The 22499-nt window shown below is 34.9% G+C and overlaps 2 pseudogenes across 1 annotated transcript; both read left to right on the forward strand.

Annotated features, from left to right (window-relative positions):
• The first annotated feature begins 306 nt into the window (after window positions 1-306).
• LOC146899350 (uncharacterized) lies at window positions 307-3810 on the forward strand (annotated as a pseudogene). Its single transcript, XR_015024223.1, has 6 exons — window positions 307-428; window positions 888-952; window positions 1051-1083; window positions 1184-2084; window positions 2418-2662; window positions 3495-3810. The product of XR_015024223.1 is annotated as an uncharacterized LOC146899350 (transcript).
• A 15053-nt stretch (window positions 3811-18863) lies between these two features.
• Window positions 18864-20311, forward strand: LOC146899351 (uncharacterized; annotated as a pseudogene).
• The last annotated feature ends 2188 nt before the right edge of the window (window positions 20312-22499 follow it).

Below are 22499 nucleotides of genomic sequence, written 5' to 3' on the forward strand. Positions count from 1 at the left end.
TAGACCAAGGCTTAGGCCTTACAAAGCTTGGCCGCCTAGCCTATTTCCATCCATAGTTCCAACCGACTGTTTTAAAAATTACACAATATAAACTCAAGTGTTTGTCTGGTCATTCATTTTTCGTCTGATCAAACTCAATTTATATCTTTTTTTTTTTTTGAAAGACTCAATTTATATCTATCAATTAAAAAATCCCTAAAAAAAAATCTATCAATTAAAAAAATAATAAAAAAAAAGACATTAACTATGTCGAAATGTGTTTTCCCCTAAAAAAACTATAGCATATCGCACACCGTCGTTTCGCACACGATTGTTCAATTCACCATCGATTCGAGTTCTGAGAAGCGATTTCACAGTCCTCGTTGAGTTGGAGAATCATGGAAGCTTCTAAGAAGAACGGCATCTTCATCGATCATTGGGCTTTTCTGGTAACCAACACTCTGTTCTCATTTCTTCTTACTCTCATTTTCATCGATTCCGGATTTCACATTTTTAGGGTTTTGCTTATTCAATTTCTTCACATTCTTGAAATTTTTTCATTTTTTGTTCATGTATGTAAGCAACACTCTCGCATCGACGCATTGCATTTTTTTTTAGGTTTTTTATTATGCAGATTCTTAGAAATTATTTGTTCTTCGTTTTCGTGGTACTAGTGAAAAATTTGTTTCAATTAAGGGTAACTAAGAACTAAAGTATTGTTTTTACAATCAATAGAAATTGAGACATTCACTTCAACAGCAATGCGTTCAAATTTGCAGAAACTGTTTCCAATTTTACAACATGTTCAATTACTCATTAACAGTTATTAATTTTAGGGTTAATTTAGCTATTAATTTATTTTGTTAAGGAAGAAATTGAGTTTATATTTGTAATTGTATTACACACAGGAACAATTTGAAGCACCTATGTGGGTAGATTTGATTGTTGAAGCTAACTCTGGTTATGAAAATATGTGAGTGAGTTTGGATTTTTATGGATTCTGCATTGCTTTTATTTTGTTCTATTTATACTTTGTTTTGATTTTTTTATTTTGTTTTGGTTGTGTTGCAGAACTGATGATGACTGGTTCAACGAAAGCCACCCGTAAGAATCCCTTCTGGAATATTTTTTGGGTTTTCCATTTTCGGTTCAGGGTTTTACTGAATGGTGTTTGAGTACAATGTTGCAATCAAATCATTTTCAGGTTCCATCAGTTGTCTGCTCGCGAGTTAAAGTCAAAATTTGCTCACTCTGGTGAGGAGGCAGTGGCGTCGCCGGCACTTCCTTCTTCAGTCTCGAAATCAAGAGGAAAACACTACAACTACAAGAATTGGGGGAAAGGTATTAATCTGAATGTTTTGTTGGATAAACAGCAGGGTTTAAGCAAGGGAAGATGCTTGAAACAAGGTTCTAGTTTTGGTTATGAAGGGAAGGTCAAATCAACATCAAATGTTAGCAGGACAAAAGGATTGATGAGTGAAAAATCGGGGTTGACTTTTGAACACAATACCAGGGGAAAAGCTACGTCGAAGGCTAGTTGCAATCTTGTTGGAAGTTCAAGTTCTATGGATAAAAAGAATTATGAAAGGTCTACAAGAAGCATGGTTACATCTGAGAGTATGATGCAAAAGAAGGATTATAAGGGGCATAAGAAGGTATCATGTGATGAGAAAAGCAAAAGTTCGTCAGTTAGAAGCGTTAGTTTTGGGAGAAGTGCGATTACAGTAGAAGCCTCAAGAGTTCAGGACCAGCATAAATATATGGAGGTGTCTAGTAAACAATGTGATCAGAAAAGTAGAAGTTCATCAGTGAGTAGTACCAGTCTTAGGAAAAGTCATGTAACACCAAAAGTCTCAAAAGTGGAGATGGATGTTGGTAACATGAAGTTTAGGGGTCGTAAATCGTCTTCTGGGAAGTCTAGTGTTGGGTCATGTTCAAATCCTAGTTATGAAGCTAAGTTTGTTTCAAAGCAGCAGAGGGCGAAAATCACAGATAAGAACAGGTGCAATCCTGGTAATAAATCCAAGACATCTTCCATTACAGCTGAAGGAAAAGGAAAAGGAATAATAATAGGAGGAAGTAACATCAATGTTGCAAAGTCATTGGTGAGAAGTTATACCGTCTTCAAGTCATGCATTTTTATTTCATTTGACCTACAAATTTTATCTTTATTCAGTTCTGAATGAGTTAGCAAATCTGGTCCGGCTCGTATAAAACAGGCATTAGTTTAATATTGTAAACGTTTCCACCTAATGATTATCAAATGCATCACTATATCTTTCAAATTTGAAGTTTTGAGCTCTTCCCTTTGTATTAAGTGACAGTTATCTTGTTAGTCATCACAATAATTCCTTTCCTAGATATCCTATAATTTACTTTTTAGTTTAGAAACAATAAGATATGTGCTTATCGAGAATGCTGGGTTTACATTTTCACAGGTCAAAAGTCAATCTGTAAGTTCAAGTACAATGTTACAGGGAAAAGTCAACAAAAAAACTCTACCATCGGTAAAAAGGAGGCCTTTGACAAGGGGAAAGAGAATGCTACCAGGAAATTGACAGTGAATAAAAATTGCAATGAAGAAGGTGTTCTTGCAAGGGGCATTTTAAAAAGTCAGAAAACTAGAGAACATAATCGTCAACATAAGGATGACAAAGCAGGATCAGCAGCTTTGACAATACTGGTATTTCTAGTCAATTTCACTATTCTTTTGTTTTGTTCATTGTTGAAAGTTGAAAGAATATTAGTTTTAGAGTTTTGTTAGAAGTTTAATATATCATGCGTTGTGAATTGTTGTTGAATTTAGAAATCATAAAAAATTCCTTAATTGAGATGTCTAGCAACTTCTAATATCCTTTTGTTAAATTATAATTTAAAAGGATCCATTATCCTGTAAACTTTCCAAGGAACGTGATTAATCATTCATTTAGCAGATATTGCATTCAAGTTTCTTGTTCATGTTTCTTCACGAAGTTTGTACCAATCTTTTCGATCAACTTAATTTTTCTTGCCATGGCTTCTGACCAAATATTTAATTCTAGATATGCGTTCTCTTGAGAGATTTAAATTTGTAATTATTACAATGAACTTGTGCTCATATTATCATTCTATTTTCCTGTCCAAAAAAAATATTATCATTCTATTTGTAACACCTGTGTTGTCAATCACGGATTGCGAAAAATAGCAGTTTGTTTAAATTCTACTATGCTACAATTCTATAGTGCCACAGTAGCCATTATTTGACAACATTTCATACTAAATAGTGTACCACAGAAAATAGTGATTATTCAAATTCCACTACACTATAGCATTGCTGCAGCCTATAGCTGCTATTTGACAACATTGTTTCAACTCACGGATCTTGATCTTGCAGTTTTAATAGAGAACTGTACTTCAGTTTTATGACTTGGTTGCAAAGTGCTTTACACTTTCTTTCCTTTCGCCTTATTTTTTGTTTCAATGCTCTTTGGCAAATCTTCCAAGGCTAATGCATAATTATTATCACATTATTACAGGGAAAAGTCAACGATCAATGTGAGGCAAAGAAACCAGGTAATCCAGCTAGAAGGATTTACTTGCGGTAATGGAGTATAGCAATCCATTCTTTTGAGGAATACAAAAACTCCAGGAAAGAAGTTGCCCAGTTTCAAAATAAGGGAAAAAGTAGCCTGATATCACACGACTCATTGAAGCTTTATATTGGTTTGTGTACTAACTCTTGTATATAGGGTGAGTGGGTAGTATGGTTATGACCCCAGCCTGCAATGTTAGGTGATAAATTTTGGTTTCTGTTTTTGACAAAATACCAAACCTTAAATTCTTTTTGCATTACCTTTTGTGGCTTTTCATCATCATCCTACCGACGCAATTCACCTGGTCTTATTTTACAAAAGTACATAACAGATTATTGGTATAACTCGCATAGATTTTTTTTCTTCTCAAAACCCTCACAACACTAGTGCTAGTTGTTGGATTAATGTATATGAATATCACTTTCGTATTAGTCCACCATAGAGTTTGAGGATGAGGCTCTTAGAAATATCACTTTCGTATAATTATTACCAATGTAGTTGCCTATAAATTACAAACAAATTAGTTCAATTTCAATGGCTTCAAGGCTTAAAAAGATTCAAATTTTTTTTCTATACAAAATGGTTGTCACAGACAACAAACATGACACAGACCTGTTCCAGTGGTGCCATCTGCACCTTATTGTGCCTGAGATTGGGGATCAATCAAACAGCTTTGGAAACACACTTGGGTTTTGTAGGATGACAACCATAGAAATAGTTGGTGACTGCATTACGCCGATAAACTTTACGTATTCCATTTTTATAGAAATCACTTACAATATCAATCATGGATATTTTGTAGGCCAGTGTGATATTTATATTCCAAAGCTGTTTCAGAATGCAATGAAAAGATGGTTTGATGTATCATTTACCTTATTTCAATCTCAGATTGTCAGAGAAAATGATAGAACTAGACAAATATCTAGAATCATTTAGAGTCTAAATTAGTTCTTACCCAGAAGCTCAGGTTTCACCTTTGTTAGACTTGTGATTTGCCTTATTGCAGTGTATAAAATTATTATTTTGCTGTTGTTCCAAACTGCTTCCTGAAAGTTTAGTTGAGATATTTTGAGAAATTTAGTGTTTTTCTGTGTGCATGTAATGCTCTGTTGGGTGTACCACTTTAGCTATTATTTTTGTTTTTGTATAAAACTGATTCCTCCTATACCCTGTGTGAAGAACTTATTTTCTTGGAGAATCCTCCAAATGTACTAAAATGTAAAATATGATCGGTCAAATGAAGAGGGTTCACTCAAATAATACCAATCCATTGCCGAATCAGTAACCAAATGCTTCCAAAAAACTCGCATCCAAACAAGTGATCTATGTTTTCTTCATAACCGCAACTAGCAATACATACATTCATATTTGGTTGAGAAATTCCATGCTTTACCATAATATTGTCTTTTGTAGGAATCCGGTTCATTAGTAGCCACCACACACAAATAGATATTTGTAATTGTATTGTTTTGTTCAGAATGATTTCCTGAAAGTCATGTTGAATACTTAGCTCCACTGTCGTCAAAAGATTATAAGCCACACTAATGGTGTAACCTTTGTCGGGCGTGAGATACCAACCTATAAAACAATAACAGATAAAAACTCACTACACTCATCCAACATCTCCTCCCAAGCAAATTATAATTGATGCCACCATTTCCAAGCCTTTGCCGCTAACCACCAATTTGAGGCATACATCTCAGCTATTGTAACTAATTGATTCACTAAATCAAGGCTTAGATAAGTAAAAGGTCTTTGAGTTAACACGTTTTTGGTTTTAGACTCGTATCATTTTTCGTTGTGAAACAACCCCCGTAAGTTGTTAACTTTTTGGTTTTGGTCCCTAACGTCAACTTATGTTAAAAAAACCATGTGCTGGCAAACGGAGGACGACATGGCAATGCTGAGATGGCGTTATTGGCTTACGTTGACTGCCAGAATGATAAGTGAGTAGTTTGAGGGACCAAAACAAAAAACACAAATGTTCATAGGGACGAAATTGAAAACAGGTAAATTTCAAACCCTCTTTTTTCTCTTGTTCATCTCTCCTCTCTTCCTATTTCTTTGATTCTAGGATGACGAAGGCATCGAAGGTAATATCATTTTCAGCCTTTGGTTCTAACTCTAATTTTGAACTTGCTGTCACTTTAGAATAAAAAAGTTTATAGAATTATCCAGTTCCATTTCATATTTCAACTATCTCTATCTCTCTAAACTTTCTAATAACCTTGATAAACTTTACACATCAATCTGAAGTCCTTAAAAATGCTTGATGTTACCCCTACACTAAAGCCTTGCCCCCTTTTAGTATCTGCTACATTAAAAATCAAACCGAACCTTTGAACATGTGGGAGACAAAGATGAGAAAGAAGCAACATTTAAAAGAATTCATCCTTCCCACAATCAGAGAACTGCATCTCTTCAACACCAAAATGATTAAGTGGCGTGTTTGGTATTGCAAAGTGGTCAAGTGAAAAACATAAATATTCCGCAAAAGGAAAATGCGCTCGTTAGAAATTTCAAACAACTACTCTGATAAAATATTTGTCCAACAAAATATGGCACAATATGCTTTTCTACCTCCGGAGAAGAGACCCCAATTGCCACGAGGGGGTGGGTTTTTTTTAGGGAGATAAAGAAATTGGAAGGGAAGGGAGATGAATAAGAGAAAAAAGAGGGATGAAGAAGAAGATCTTGTTTTTAAATTTGAAATTTTGATATTTACGTTTTTTCAATTTCGTCCTTATGAACATTTGTGTTTTTGGTTTTGGTCCCTCAAACTACTCACTTATCATTCTGTCAGTCCATGTAAGCCACTAATGCCATCTCAGCCCGTTTGCCAGCACATCGTTTTTTTTTTTTACAGAAGTTGACATTAAGGGTCTGTTTGTTTTGAGTGATTGTGTAAGGAAAGATTGATGAAAGAACAGAAAGTGGATGGATTAGTAATCTTTCCTTGGTTTGGTTGCTTTGTTACTGTAGACAGAAAGTATCAATTTGGTGGTAGCCCACGTTCTAAAACTTTCCACTCAATGCAGTGAAGAAAGTTGGGGAATGGTTTTCAGAATTGTAAAATTACAATATTGCCAATATTGAATAAAAATTCCAATGACATGTGCTTGTTTTCTCACGTGACTTTGGTTTGGTTTCAGGCATTCAATTTTTATTACTTTATGCAATATAATACCTTTAATTTATTATTTGTTTGTTAGGGGTTATTATTTGTTTTTTTATTAATATATGTTACGTTATTAATTAATTATATATATATATATATATATATATATATATATATATAATATTCAATTTTTAATGTAAGGATATTTATGTCATTTTAATAAACATAGATCTATCTTTCCTTTACTTTTCTTTCCACTTTCTTTGATACCAAACGGCTAAACAATCATCTCACTTTCCATTCACTTTCTACTCTCTTTCATTCCTTCAACAATCTTTCCTCATACTATCTTTCCTTTCACTTTCTCTTGTCTTCCAAACACACCCTAAGACCAAAACCAAAAAGTTAACAACTTACAAAGGGGATGTTTTGCAACAAAAAAGATACAGTGACTAAAACCAAAAACGCGCTAACTTATAGAAACCTTTTACTTATTTAAGCCTTAAATCAAACAACCGTTTGTACCTATCTCATAATGCCCCCTCCATCAATTCAGAAGTGCCTTATTGTATCTTTTATTAAAATGGATTTATCTTTCTTATTTAGTTATTTCTAGAACAAATAGAATTGAATTGGTCTAATTCGTAACCGTTCGATTGATTTAAATCTTCTATATCTTATGGATATATCACGAGATTAATAATCGTCCCGGTCCTTAGATTTACTTAAGGCTTTCCAGAGCCGTATGAGGTGAAAATCTCATGCACGGTTCTGTAATAGAGATGGGAAAAATAATGTTATCACCGCTAGGATTATCTAGCAGCTTAAGTAGAATTGATATAGTTGATGCGCAATCAAAATATGGTTTTTGGGGATGGAATTTGTGGCGTCAACCTATCGGTTTCATTGTTTTTCTAGTTTCTTCACTAGCAGTAATGTGAAAGATTACCTTTTGATTTACCGTAGCGAAGAAGAATTAGTAGCGGGTTATCAAACAATATTCGGATATTCGATTTGGTTTATTTTCAATTGGTATAGAATAATGCATAATATCAATGCATAATATTATATGTAATGCTCTAAGCGTTTCAACCCCATCCATCAAAAATGCCGTATATCACAAAATACCATCTTGGACCGGATACATATATAATATAATTGACACTTGCATGTTCAATTCTTGTTTTTCCTAGGCACATAAACATCGTAACAAGACATTTTCCTTGACAGATAAACGTCATAACAAGACATTAATTTAGAAACAACGTTTGGTTTGACTGATCATAAACTATAACATATTTTCGAAATAAAAGAAATAAATTATTAGCTTTAGTTATATTGGAAAATAGACCACACAATATACATAGGATACTACGATTAATTTAAAATTAATATATGATATTTTATCTTTATGATAATGAATTCCTTCCGTACCCAATTAGAGTATTGATTCTAATGACTACTCATGAGTAGTACAGTTTGTACAATTTGATTGTGGCCTTGTCGTCCAGCTTCAAGTGGACCTATAAAATTCCAAATATTAATTGCAAGATTATAGTAACATGGTAGTGATAAAAACAAATTATGAAGAAGCAAACAAAAAGCATGAAGCTGCCTCGAACCTTGGTTTCTTTAACTTATTTGAGAGAATAAACCGAACAGATATCCCGTATTTGTCATGTCATTGCCTATAACCTGACATAACATCAATTTTTTTTTGGTCACAAACACAAGTAAAAAGTGTTTAGACATACACATAATTGAACAAAATTAAAGAAAAATAATAATAGAATGATATGACTAAATTCTTCTTCATTTATTTTTCTTAACTTATATGAGTGTGTCCAAACCATTTTTATGTATTTGTGTTCAAGCAAGTCTTCCTCATCCCATATTTTAATTAGAGTACAATATAACACCTTTTCTTTTGGTACAATATATAACATTTTTTTATTTGTACATCCATCTTAGGATAAATATAAGATTAATTTGGTGGTTGGATGGAAGAGAGTTAATTAAGAAGTTAAATGATAAATAGGGTGGAGATTTGTCATCAGCTACATTAATATTAGTGCAAATCCAGAACTTTAGATAGTGAAGACAATATTCATATTATCATTTATAATATTAACAATTTTTCAAATGCTAGAAACATTGAACAATTTTCTTAATTTTTATATTTGAAATCTTTCTCATAAGTAATATCTATCATATAGTTTTTTTTTATTTTTTTTATGATATTCAATTGAAAAAATTCAAACAACAATTTAGTTGTTACAACAATATCAAAGAAAACACTAAAGTAAATACATCATAAAATAGGGGTGTTCAAAACCGAACCAATCCAAAAGAAAAACCGCAAATCGAACCAATCCAAACCAAAACCGCAAAAGACCACATTTGGTTCGGATGTATTTGGATCATATTTTTACTAAACCGCATGGTTTGGTCCGGTTTGCGATTTTGATTTTACAAACCGAACCAAACCAAACCAAATCGCAATATAAGAAAAACACTAATTAAATATATATTATCTAGACCAATACTCATAGAAATTCAATGGAAATTTTAATGAAATGACTTTTTTTCTCTTTTTAAGTTTCTTCTTTGCTTTTTCTATCAAAAATGTATTTATGTGCTGCTTGAACTCTTAGAGAATGATTAAAATTTTAGTCTTTTGTATTTCTTACAAAATATGATTGCTCTAATATTGTTTTTTAAGAAGTCAAAATTATCCACCGAAAATTGGTATAAGGAATAATCGAACCATATACCTTAAAAGGAGCACACTTTAAGATCTCGTACCAACACCGCTAAAAAGTTAGTTAATAAAACAATTTAATCTTTACATGAGTTTGTTACTACTTTTCATCTCGACTCTTTAAAGATTGTTACATCTCCAATAAAAGAGCACGCTACTATCATGCATGCATATGCTTTGAGAATCTCCTTTTCCAGAGAGTAGTTGTTCAAAAAAGAAAGATAATATGCGTGTTATTTATTACAGATTACTTTTTTTTGAAAGAATTTATTAAAGATTACTTGATATATATATATATATAGTGGGTATATCAAGTGAGAATGGACATTTATGTGAGAATGATAGGAATGATTTTGAACCATTAGATTAAGGGCCCGTTTGTTTCAGATTTTTTTCAAAAAATCTATTTTTTCCCTTAAAAAAATCACTTTTTTCATTTTTAAGTGTTTGTTTAGGATTTTTAGAAAAATCATTTTATCAAAAAAATCTATTTTGACCCTAAAATGAAAAGCTATTAGGATTAGCTTTTCTCAAAATCTATTTTTTTCAACAACAAGGAGATAACACATGTGCATGTTAGAACTCATTTTTTTAACAAAATGGATTTTTATGGATAGTAGGCAAACACAAATAACTTCAGATTTTTTTCAAAAATCTTTAAAAAAAATCTCTAAATTCTTTTGACACAAAATCTATTTTTTTAAAAGTGAAACAAACGCACCCTAAAAACTAAAGGCTGATATTTAATTGCTCTATTAAAAACCCACGTGCCTCTTCCTCTTCACTCACGCGCATCTCTTTCCTTTCCCCCTTCTTCCTGTACGATGACAACCACCCTTGTCTTCTTCAGTTCTTGCTTGTCTCCCTTGATTTCATCCTCTTTTATAGGTATCATAATTGTATTATTAATGAAATGGAAAGATTAAAGAATGTAATCGGTGGCTACTATCATCCACATCAATCATTTTTCAAAAATAAAATTCGTCCACATCAATCAAAATTTAGGTGTCTTCTAGCAAAACATATATATATATATATATATATATATATATATATATATATATATATATATATATATATATATGAGACTGTTTGTTTAAGATTTTAAAGAAAAATGATTTTTAATATTTAAGTTATGTTTGGGTGTAAGTTTCATTTCAAATATTATTTTCTTTAAAATAACCTTTATTCTGAAAATAAATAAAACCATATCAAAAACATAATTTATGGTGTCCAAGAGTTTTCAACCATATTACCGAAAAGTATTTTTAATGTACATTCGTTGTTTTTAAACTTAAATATTTTTCAACCATATTTTTTTTAAATCATCTAGAAAAAATTCATTATTTATACTAAAATCACTATCATTTTAATTAATAAAACACTGGCCCATTCTATAACTGTTTCTTTCTTATGGATGATGGACATCCTTTGCCATAATCAAATGCAAATGCAAAGGAATACGTGGACCGTACGTTGGCCAATGTTACCATCGTAAATAGCACCAATAAAAGTGGCGTGTTGTATATTTTCTTCTTTTAATCACTTTATGTTTGCTATAGGTTGGCTGTTTATATGCTCTTAATGTGTGTAAATGATAAATAATTTTTATGAAATTTAGATTTTGGTCCTTACACCAGGGATCCTTTTAATCACTTTATGGAATTTCATTAGTTATAATTTTGGCTAAATTACACTAGAAATCCTTTAAGTTTAAGGTTTGTAACATATAAGTTATTTTGGTCACACGTAAGTCCTTTAAGTTTGCTTTCAATTTAGTCATTCATTTAATGAAACATTACAAAAATGATGATGTAACGCTAAGTGTATGATGTGGCATGTTGAAAAGATTACTAACCTTTAAGGTAGAAAGAACTTGCAATTTCATGTACAAATCAACTAGAATCATAGATTTTCCACCCAAATTAGGGTTGCGATTTCCCCAACTTCGTTCCCTATCTCTCAAAAACCCAAACTCAATTTCCTTGTTGCCAAAACGCCGTGTTTTTCCCATCAACATGTCACATCATACGCTTAACTACCACATCATTGTTTTTGTAATGTTTGGTTAACCTAAAAACTAAATTGAAAACGTTTACAAACTTAAAGGACTTAAATCTTTCTAATATTAGATCCATAAATGGTAATGAAAAATGGTCTTTTATAATAGTTTGATTTATCCTCCTATAATAGATACACATTCCTTAGTTGATGACTATTCTAGTTGGTATCAAATCATTTTTCTTATTGCAAATCAATGTCACCCCCTTTCTTTGGAACCACCGACCGGACTCACCCATTTACTATCATATATTAAATTAATTGTGCCTACTTCTAGTAGTGTCACAACTTCTTTTTGATCAACCACTTTATGGTAGGATTCATTATAGTTTGAGGTTCGGCAACTAGTTTTAAAATATTTTCCATCATGATTTTATGCATGCAATAGGAGGGACTAGTACTATCTTATCTCTAGTGTCCACTATAACACCATAAACCCCACATACTATTTTTAAATAATAATTCAAACAATTAAAAGAACATATTAAGGTGCTACTCTTCATCATTCAACACAAATGGAAACTCATCATAAAATATCAAGTCACAATGAAAATAAGTCTCAACAACATAAATGTCATATATCATATCTCGTAATAAATATATCCCGAAAAGAACTCAAGGTTCCTCAAACATAATTTGATAACATAAATAAAATCCCAACAATCCTAATCGAGCACCATTAGACAAGACTCCAAAAGGAAGCGGTAAAAGATGAGTAGGCTCCAAAGCCATCCTCGAAAAACTCACGGTAACTATGCGTTCTCAACCTCGCAAGTCTCTACACCACAAGGGTGTAGGTGTCCAATATGCAACAATTAGGGTGAGAAATATTCAACAAAGGAAAATACGAATGTAGGTATAGCTCCACGATAAACAACAACGTCATACATACATACTTTACAAAAGCATACAATATTCACATGTATTCTCATTTACTTATTCAATTAGATATAACAACTTCAAACATCATCACAAGATTATAAGAAAGTAGTCGCATCATCAAATAATCGTCAAGTTGAATATATAACATTCACACATCATCACTATCATCAACTCACACATTTTCCATAGTTACACATAGTCAAGTACACATCTTTCACATAATCTCTATGTTTACTTTCATCAATAGCTTAGTTAATTATTCCTACAACTCCAAAACATACAATTATCATTCAAGTCTAAGGGTACTTAGAAGGTAGGTATAGACTAAACAAAGTGAAAGAAGTTAATTTCAAGTTTATAGGAGTTACCGGGCGAAGGAACGATCGAAAATGGGGTAAGGACGCAAGAAAACTCGAGGGGCTGCCTCGGGCGCCCTGCACCTAAGCTATGCGCCCCTACGCCCTGGGAACAACAACCCATGCCGCATTAGGCGCTATGCGCCGAGGGTTTGTGCCCTCGCGCCCGGAAGCGAGTAAAATTGCTTCCGATACAATTCTCGGTTCAATTTCTCGACAAAGTCAACCCTAATCTTCATACTAAGTTAATCCATCCAATTACACCTTAATTTTACTTTAATCTACTCAATTATCTAACACCACAAGCTTACATGATTCAAATTATCTTAAGTTGTTCATTTCAATTTTAACATGTTACTTCCACTCTTAAATATGATAACAATAACAACATTATCTCATATTCATAATCATCACAACGATATTCTCTCATCTTCAAACTCTTGCATATCTCCACATTCAAATATACATATCAAACATCAATTATACAACAACTTCATGGAATTCATCAATTTCAACATAGAACTCCGAACACAATGCCCATATATTCAAATCATGGAATTATCATCATAACTTCATATCATATACTCATAATCACAATAACATATTAGAACACAATTTCATCATCAATTCATCATCAATTTATCATAAAAGTATGAAAATAGCAAGAATCACAAAAAACCCATAATCTACCCATTTGCTCATTAATTCCTAGAGGTGAATAAAACTCTCCCCTTACCTCTTAATCTTCAAAAGCTAGCCTCATGCAAGCTTAAATCTCCCTCTTCTCTTTGATTCTTGAGCTTTCCTCCCATTTCTCTCTAGATCCCCTTTTCTTCTCTCTTGCCTCTTTCTTGTCTCTTTCTCAAAAAGTTTGCAAATGATTTTCTAAACCTAATTCACAAAAACTACCACTTATTTATATCCGCTTGTTTTTGGTTTAGTTCTCACAACTCTTAATGTACTTAGTCTCTATTCATTCCTCATAAAGAAAACACTACACAATTACTTCACTTAAACCTCCCTTTTACTCATACACCCATATTCTCCTAATTCCTCAAAAACTCTTATTTTCTAACAACTTCAAAAAATACCCTTCATTCCTTAATAGTCCAAAATACTCTTTACTTCACAATTTCTAATGAAAATCTACTAACCCCTCAAATCAACCACATCAAATAAACCAATAAATTATAAATAATTAAAATAAAAATAAATTAAAATTTGGGATGCTACATCCAACTTATTTCACTTTTGTTTCTTTTAGGTATCTTAATCAACTATTGCTCCTCCTTAGCCTAGAGTGAAATGCTAATGATTACAACCTTGTTATCACCATCTTCTAATAATACTTACTTTAAATGGGATGGTAATACTTCTAGTTATGACTAAGCATCATTAGGAATTTTTATTTATTCTTCCATTGTTGCCTTTTTTTAGGCCAAATAGTAAATACAATAAATAAAAAGAGAGTGATACAAAGGCGGGGGACATAAGACCCGACCCAGAATAACCCAATCGAGAATACAAAGTGATAAATCAGTCCAAGTGGATCAACTATAATCTATCCTAACAAAAATTCACTAATCGAAAGGCGCAACCCAAAGTGAACCCGCGTACGGATGCGAAACCAAGTTACGTAAAAGAATGAAAAGTGACCATCTCGCGTCAGATAGTTAGAGTATAAGTATATAGAATGGATCGACCGCCATGCAAAATCCAAGTGCCAACAGCTCCCCGATCAATAGCAAGCTTAAAATGCTCTTTAAAACAAAACAACGCGTAAGAACTCACATCGAGGGATGATTCCAATACATCGACAACCAGACCCTTTCGGGTTAAACGAACCAGACCCTTTCGGGTTCATGAAAACAGACCACCGCAAAAAAAGCCAAATCGAATCCCACCGCCCTATGATCAACACAATACAAGGCCAACAACGGATACAAACACAATACAAAACAAAACACAATACATAACGAAAAACAAAAACTAAACGGCCTCTAAACTCTCGGCACGGTGGCGGCGAAGACAACAACAGGGACACCGCAAATCTCAACATATACTGAAACAAACCGAGCTCCAAGGCAGTCCAAGGTGAAAAAGAAACCGAAAACAGAGCTGCCAAAACACCACCCAGTTCGCGGCGACCCACCACCAAAAAGTTCACCTCCACCAACCGGAAAAAGCAAGGAAGCAAGGCAAAACATGTTGAGACAAAATCCTTATTTGATGTTTTAAAGATTACAAACATATTATATTTATTTAATCTTGTTATCTAATCTGTTTTGTGAGAATTTGTTTCATGAGAATGTACCGAGAACGTTCTCGCATATACGAAGAAATTAAAACAAGACATCAAAAGTTTGCACAACAAGAAAACATGGCAGATTATAAGTTGAAATATGTCTCTTGGGCCATAAGAAAAGGGTTCGACCCATTTGGATGCAAAAGGCCCATAAATAATAAAATATCTCACTCATGGATAAGAGCACATGACATTTTAGGAATGACATCACTAAAGCAAAAGGATATGACATAATCAAAATTGCACAACAAGTAAAACAACCGGTTTTCTCACTCGCAAGCAAGCAACAAAGGCAAGCAAGGCTAGGCAAATCGACAAAACATTCGACATCGTTCTACCTATTTTTAAGAAGAAAAGTGAAATCAATTGAAACTTTGGACAACTATAAAAAACGCACCCAACATCTCTATTTTCACCCTTGATCACCAAGACACTCCTCACCTATAAATACAAGTGGTTTTGAAGGTTGAAAGCAAGAATTTTGAAAGCAAATATTCTCTCAAGTGAAAATCATCACTACATACAAAGCTCTTCGCAAACAAAGCAAACTCCAAGCTCTCTCGACTATATCTCTTGAATCTTCTCTTTCGAATTTGCTATTGTAAATCTGAAACAAGTATTTATTTGATCCAAACAAAACCTCATTATACAAAGCGTGTTGTAATTCTCAAGTCTATTGGGCTGAATAGTTTGAGATAGAAAATTCGAACCTTTCTTTTGCTAGTGCAAAGAATTGTAGAAGCCCGTTGAGGTTGATAATACATGGTGTAACGGGCTGATCTGGTGTGATCAATGAAGCCTCTAGCTTAGCTAATAGTTTTTGATGATGTTCCCTTTTGATTTGAATATAATTGTTGTTTAGTTAGGTTCCTAATTTGTGTAATAGCACCCTAGAAGATCAGGCATTCATGGACAAAGTGTTTCAACTTGTTTCCTTTTAAAAATTGCATTTCATGTGTCTTAGAAAAGTTGCATTGCTCTCTCGATTTCGTATGAATCGTATCAAACAAAGTTTGAATCGATTCACTTAGCTTTTGAAACTAACTTGATACTCTCTCGACTTCATATGAATCGAATAACTTATTTAGTGAATCGATTCAACTATGAATGGTATTATTTTTGTTCGAAATGATTCATCAAATTCTCTCGACATGGTTTGAATTGATTCAAACTAGTTTTGAATCGTATCAATCTCCTTATGGGGTTTTTGCGTCGTTTCAATTATCACTTGACATGTGTAACGCCCGTCATAATTATTTAATTATTTTAATGAGTCTTAGCGTACATTTATATATGAATTATGTGATTTATGAGAGATATATGATTTATATGTGATTTATGTGATTTTTGAGATTTATGTGAGTTATATGATTTTTTTGTGAAGTTATAATGATGGTGAGACTTATTTTATTATTAAATAAAATAAGATTCGAAAATAAAATAATTATAGAGAAGTGGGGCTAATTTATAAATTTAGAGAGTTTAGTGGGTTAAGAGGAAATAGAAAGACATAGTACGTACGTTTTTGGTGAAAAAGGGAGAAAAAGTCGAGAGAAGAGGAGAAGACTGGAGAGTGCCGATTTCATCTGTTATAAGGTAAGGGTGAGACTAACTTTCAATATTATTAAGCCTATGATTATGAAAAATAGATTTAGCATGATGTAGGTTGAGTTTTGTGAGAATTGAAAATTAGGGTTTGAGGGCAATTTTGATGATTGAACCATGAAAACTTGTTGAATTGATGTAAAACTTGTGTACGTACATTAGATATTCCATAGGGTGTTAATTAGATGCCGTTTTGATGTTCGAACCATGAGGTTAGTGAAAATTTAAGAAAATCGTAACTCGCCCGAACCTCACCGTCATAGCTCGCCTCGCGAGCGCATCACTCGCCATTGCGAGCTAATCCGATGAGCTCGCCTCGCGAGTATCTCAGCTCGCCACCGCGAGCCAACCTGCGAACGCTTGCCACTGCGAGCAAAGTAGCTCGCCTCGCGAGCGGGTGATTTTTAGGAGTTCCGGAGAGCATGTTTTGCTCGCCGTTGCGAGCATTAGTACTCGCCTCGCGAGTTAAGTCGTTAGTTGCCCAAAAGTTATTTCCTTGCGATCCTTTCGCACGTATAGTTATGAGTTGATCCTAGAAGCAAGAATGAAGATTGTTTAGAACAATATAGGCTGCCCGAAGCCCGATTCGGATGACTAAGATTAAGATTAATATGATATTAATATATATGCTCTATGTGCCAATTGTTGATGATTAAGTTGATGTGAATTATTCTTAATGATGATATGATATTTAGGCATTGTTATATGATGCATTTGTTACCGTTTTGCTGTTGTTGACCATTTAATGTCACAAGTCGTAAACGTCGGTCTAAGTTGTAAGTTGTATGATGTTGCCCAAACTCTTGGAGTCACATAAGATGTTTAAGATGATTAAGATGTTCAAGATGTCTAAGTTGAAAGATGTTGAGTCCATTTGCATACTCATTAAAGTTGGGGGCTTGATGCCCCTGGATCCATTGCTCACCCACGTTGGGGGCTTGATGCCCCGGAGCCTTTGCTCAATTAAGTTGGGGGCTTGATGCCCTGGAGCCTATTTACGCTCATATATGTTGGGGGCTTGATGCCCTGATTGGTACCACATGCATTTGCATATCAAGATGATTTAAGATGATAAGAGTTGCATTTGTCGAGTCAAGTTGCATTGTCGAGTCGAGTTGTTAAGATTGATTTATAAGTTGATCATGAATTTGACGTTGATGTTTGATTATGAAATTTTTTATGATGATGATATAATGCTAAATGTTTGTTAATATTGATGCTTACGATGTTTTATGTTGTTAAATATATTTTGATGAATTATGTGCTTAATATGTTGTTTGTGAAATCTCACCCCTTCGCTGAAAATGTTGCCCTTCGTATGGGTAACTTGCGGGTAATAAAGACTAGAGGCGGTCGTGAGTGGACTCCTCACATATGTGTCTTAGGTACTCGATACGTAACGGGATGGGACTTTGACTTACTTTCTATTCCTTACGTATTGCTTATGAACTTTTTATGAATAAATGTCGAACCAAGATTTATGAGATTTTTATGATGAGGTCTCGCGTGCCAAAGACTTTTATGTTGTTGACCTAATCCGTCGCGAGTTTGAATATTTATGTTGAAATATTTTGAAGGATAAATTATTATTTAATCCATTTATGATTTTTATGAAATGTGACATTCCGTTCATGAAGAAATACTCGATTTATTTAAGAAATTTTTATGTTGGGAAAACGGGGTGTTACAATTGGTATCGGAGCAGTCGGTCCGTCCGGCCAAGTAGTTGAGTCGAGTAGTGTCGTTTAACCGTTGGAGTACCATTATCATGTTATTCTGATTGTTGTGTGATATGCAGAGAACTAGGATGGCCGGAAGAAATTATGTTGCGATTCTTCTTTGCGTTGGAAGTTGTAGCTCAGCCGTGGGGCAACATCCCAATCTGTCGGGCCCTAATGCGAAGTGAGAATGTTGGAGACTTTCCTAAGGAATCATCCCCCTACTTTCAAAGGAAGGTACGACCTTGATGGATCCCGTACGTGGCTCAAAGAGATTGAGAGGGTCTTCCGTGTTATGCAATGTACGGACGATCGAAGGTGCGTTTTGGTACGCACATGCCGGCCGAGGAAGCCGATGATTGGTGGGTGAGTCTTCTACCTAACTTAAAGCAAGATGATGCGGTTGTTACTCGGGGCTGTGTTTAGGAGAGAGTTCCTAAACGTATACTTTCCGAGGATGTTCGCGGAAGAAAAGAAATTGAATTCCTTGAGTCAAGCAAGGTAACATGACCGTGATCGAGTATGCCGCAAAGTTTGTGGAGTTTTACCCGCACTACACCGCCGAGAATGCCGAGTTTTCCAAGTGTATCAAGTTTGAGAATGGTTTGCGTGCCGACATCAAGCGGGCCATTGGTTATCAACGTATTCGTGACTTTTTCGAACTAGTGAGCAAATGCAGAATCTATGAAGAGGATACTAGAGCTCATTACAAGATTGTGAATGAGAAGAGAGGAAGGGGTCGGCAAAGTCGTCCAAAGCCTTACAAAGGTTCTCGCTGATAAAGGAAAACAAAGAGCTAATGATTAGAGGAGGCCGAGAAAGAATGATGTTGTCGCCGAGATCGTTTGCTTCACTTGTGGCGAGAAAGGCCATAAGAGTAATGCTTGTACAAAGGATGAGAAATGGTGTTTCCGTTGTGGCAAGAAAGGACATTCGCTTGCGAGTGTAAACATGAGGATGTTGTGTGCTTTAATTGCAATGAAGAAGGTCATATTGGGTCTCAATGCAAGAAACCGAAGAAGACTAAGACTATTCGGGAGAGTGTTTGCCTTGGATCGGTACTCAGACAGAGAATGAGGATCGCTTTGATCAAAGGTACTTGTTACATTGATAATACTCCTCTAGTTGTTATTATTGATACTAGTGCTACACATTGTTTTATTGCTATTGATTGTGCTTCTAAGTTGGGCCTTACTATGTCCGATATGAATGGGGAAATCGTTGTTGTAACTCCGGCTAAGGGTCTCGGTAACTACTTCTCTTGTTTGTTTGAGATGTCCTTTGTCTATGTTTGGTCGAGATTTTGAAATTCATTTAGTTTTCCTACCTTTAAGTGGAATGGATGTAATCCTTGGTATGAACTGTTAGAGTACAACCATGTTCACATTAATTGTTTTAGTAAGTCGGTGATATTTCTCTTCTGAAGAAGAAAGTGGAGCGAGTTTTTGTCTACGAAGCGTGAAGCGAGCTTAGAACGCGATGGAATTTTAATGTTTTCATTGATGGCGTCTTTGTCTCTTGAGAATCAAGCAATGATTGATAAGCTACAAGTGGTATGCGATTTTCCCGAAGTTTTTCCCGATGAAATTCCCGATGTGCCGCCGAGAGGGAAGTTGAATTTACGATTGATCTCATTCCGGAACGAAGCCTCGTGTCTATGACTCCTTACCGTATGTCACTTCTCGAGTTGGCCGAGTTGAAGAAATAGTTGGAGGATTTGCTTGATAAGAAATTTATACGACCGAGTGTTTCACCTTGGGGAGCGCCAATTTTGCTAGTGAAGAAGAAAGATGGGAGTATGAGGTTGTGCATCGATTATCGACAGTTGAATAAAGTGACTATAAAGAATAGATATCCACTTCCAAGAATTGATGATTTGATGGATCGGTTAGTGGGTGCACGTGTGTTTAGCAAGATTGACTTGAGATCGGGTTATCACCCGTATTTAAAGTGAAAGATGAAGATAAGCGAGAAGACGGCTTTTAGAACGCGTTATGGACATTATGAATATAAGGTGATGCCCTTCGTTGTTAGTAATGCACCTGGTGTGGTTATGGAGTATATGAATCACATTTTCCATGCATTTTTGGATCGCTTCGTGGTTGTGTTCATCGACGATATTTTGATTTATTCTAAGACCGAAGAAGAACATGCCGAGCATTTGAAGATTGTCTTGCAAGTGCCGAAAGGGAAGAAGCTTTATGCTAAATTGTCAAAGTGTGAATTCGTTGAAGGAGGTAAGTTTTCTTGGCCATGTTATTTCGGTAGTGGTATTGCGCTTGATCCGTCTAAAGTTGATGCGGTATCACAATGGGAGACTCCTAAGTCGGTTGCGAGATTAGAAGCTTTTTGGGATTAGCCGGTTATTACAGGAGGTTTATAGAGGGATTTTTAGGTTGGCACTTCCGTTAACACAATTGACTTGTAAAGGAAAAGCCTTTGTGTGGGATGTTCGGTGTGAGAACAAGCTTCAATGAATTGAAGAAACGGTTGACGACGGCTCCAGCTTTGATTTTGCCGCAACCCGATGAACCTTTTGTGGTGTATTGTGATGCGTCCAAGTTGGGCTTAGGTGGCGTGCTTATGCAAGATGGTAAAGTGGTTGCTTATGCATCAAGACAGCTTGAAAATTCATGAACGAAATTATCCTACTCATGATCTTGAACTAGCTGCGCTTGTATTTGTGCTTAAGATTTGGAGACATTACCCGTATGGTTCGAGATTTAAGTTGTTTTGTGATCACAAGAGCTTGAAATACTTGTTTGATCGAAGGAATTGAATATGAGACAACGAAGGTGGCTTGAATTGCCGAAAGATTATGACTTTAGTTTGAATTATCATCCGGGTAAAGCTAATGTTGTTGCGAGATGCCTTGAGTAGGAAGACTTTACATATGTCCGCTATGATGGTTAAAGAGTTTGAACTGCTTGAATAGTTTAGGGATTTGAGCTTAGTCTCGTGAAATGTCATCTCGTAGTGTTAAATTAGGAATGCCAAGATTGATAGTGAATTATTGAAAAGTATTAAAGAGGCGTAGAAAGTTGATGTTAAATTTGTGGACTTGTTGGTTGCCGATAATCGAATGAGGATAGTGACTTTAAGGTCGATGATCAAGGCGTGTTGAGGTTTCGAGGTAGGATTTGTATTCCGTACAATGATGAGATGAAGAAGATTATTCTTGAAGAGAGTCATAGAAGTAGCTTCGAATATTAATCCAGAGCTACAAAGATGTATCATGATTTGAATAAGTTGTTTTGGTGGTCTCGGATCGAAACGTGATGTGGCACAGGTTGTGTATTCTTGTTTGATTTGTCGAAGTCGAAAGTTGAGCATCGAAACCTGCTGGATTGATGACACCTTTAGATGTGCAAGAGTGGAAATGGGATAGTATATCCATGGATTTTGTGACAAGTTTGCCCAATACTCCTAAAGGGAATGATGCCATTTGGGTGATTGTTGATAGATTGACGAAGTCGCCTCACTTTATTCCAATTAATATTAGTTTTCCTATAGCTCGCTTAGCAGAGATTTATATTCGAGATATAGTGAAGCCGCATGGTGTTCCTTCGAGCATTGTGTCGATAGAGATCCAAGGTTTACTTCTAGATTTTTGAAGTGTTTGCAAGAGGCTTTAGGTTCTCGGATAGATGGTCAGTTGAAAAGGACGATTCGGCCGCTAGAGGACTTGTTCGTAGTCTTTGTACTTAAGCAAGGTGGGACTTGGGATAGTCATCTACCACCGATAGAGTTCACGTACAATAACAGCTACCATTCTAGTATTGGAATGGCACCTTTTGAGGCTTTGTATGGTCGGAGGTGTAGAACTCCATTGTGTTGGTTTGAATCGGACGAGAGTGTGGTTTTAGGACCGGAAATTGTTCAACGGACTACCGAGAAGGTAAAGATGATCCAAGAAAAGATGAAAGCGTCACGAGTCGACAAAAGAGTTATCATGACAAGCGTAGGAAAGACCTGGTGTTTCAAGAAGGAGATCATGTGTTCCTAAGAGTTACTCCCATGACCGGTGTGGGTCGTGCATTGAAGTCAAAGAAGTTGACTCCAAAGTTTATTGGTCCGTATCGTATATCGTAAAGAGTTGGAACGGTGGCTTACCGAGTGGGTTTACCACCGCACCTTTAGAA

Source organism: Medicago sativa, chromosome 8 (genome assembly GCF_051527215.1).
Source record: "Medicago sativa cultivar Bolivia chromosome 8, Bolivia_mono, whole genome shotgun sequence".
In the NCBI taxonomy this organism is placed as follows: Eukaryota; Viridiplantae; Streptophyta; class Magnoliopsida; order Fabales; family Fabaceae; genus Medicago; species Medicago sativa.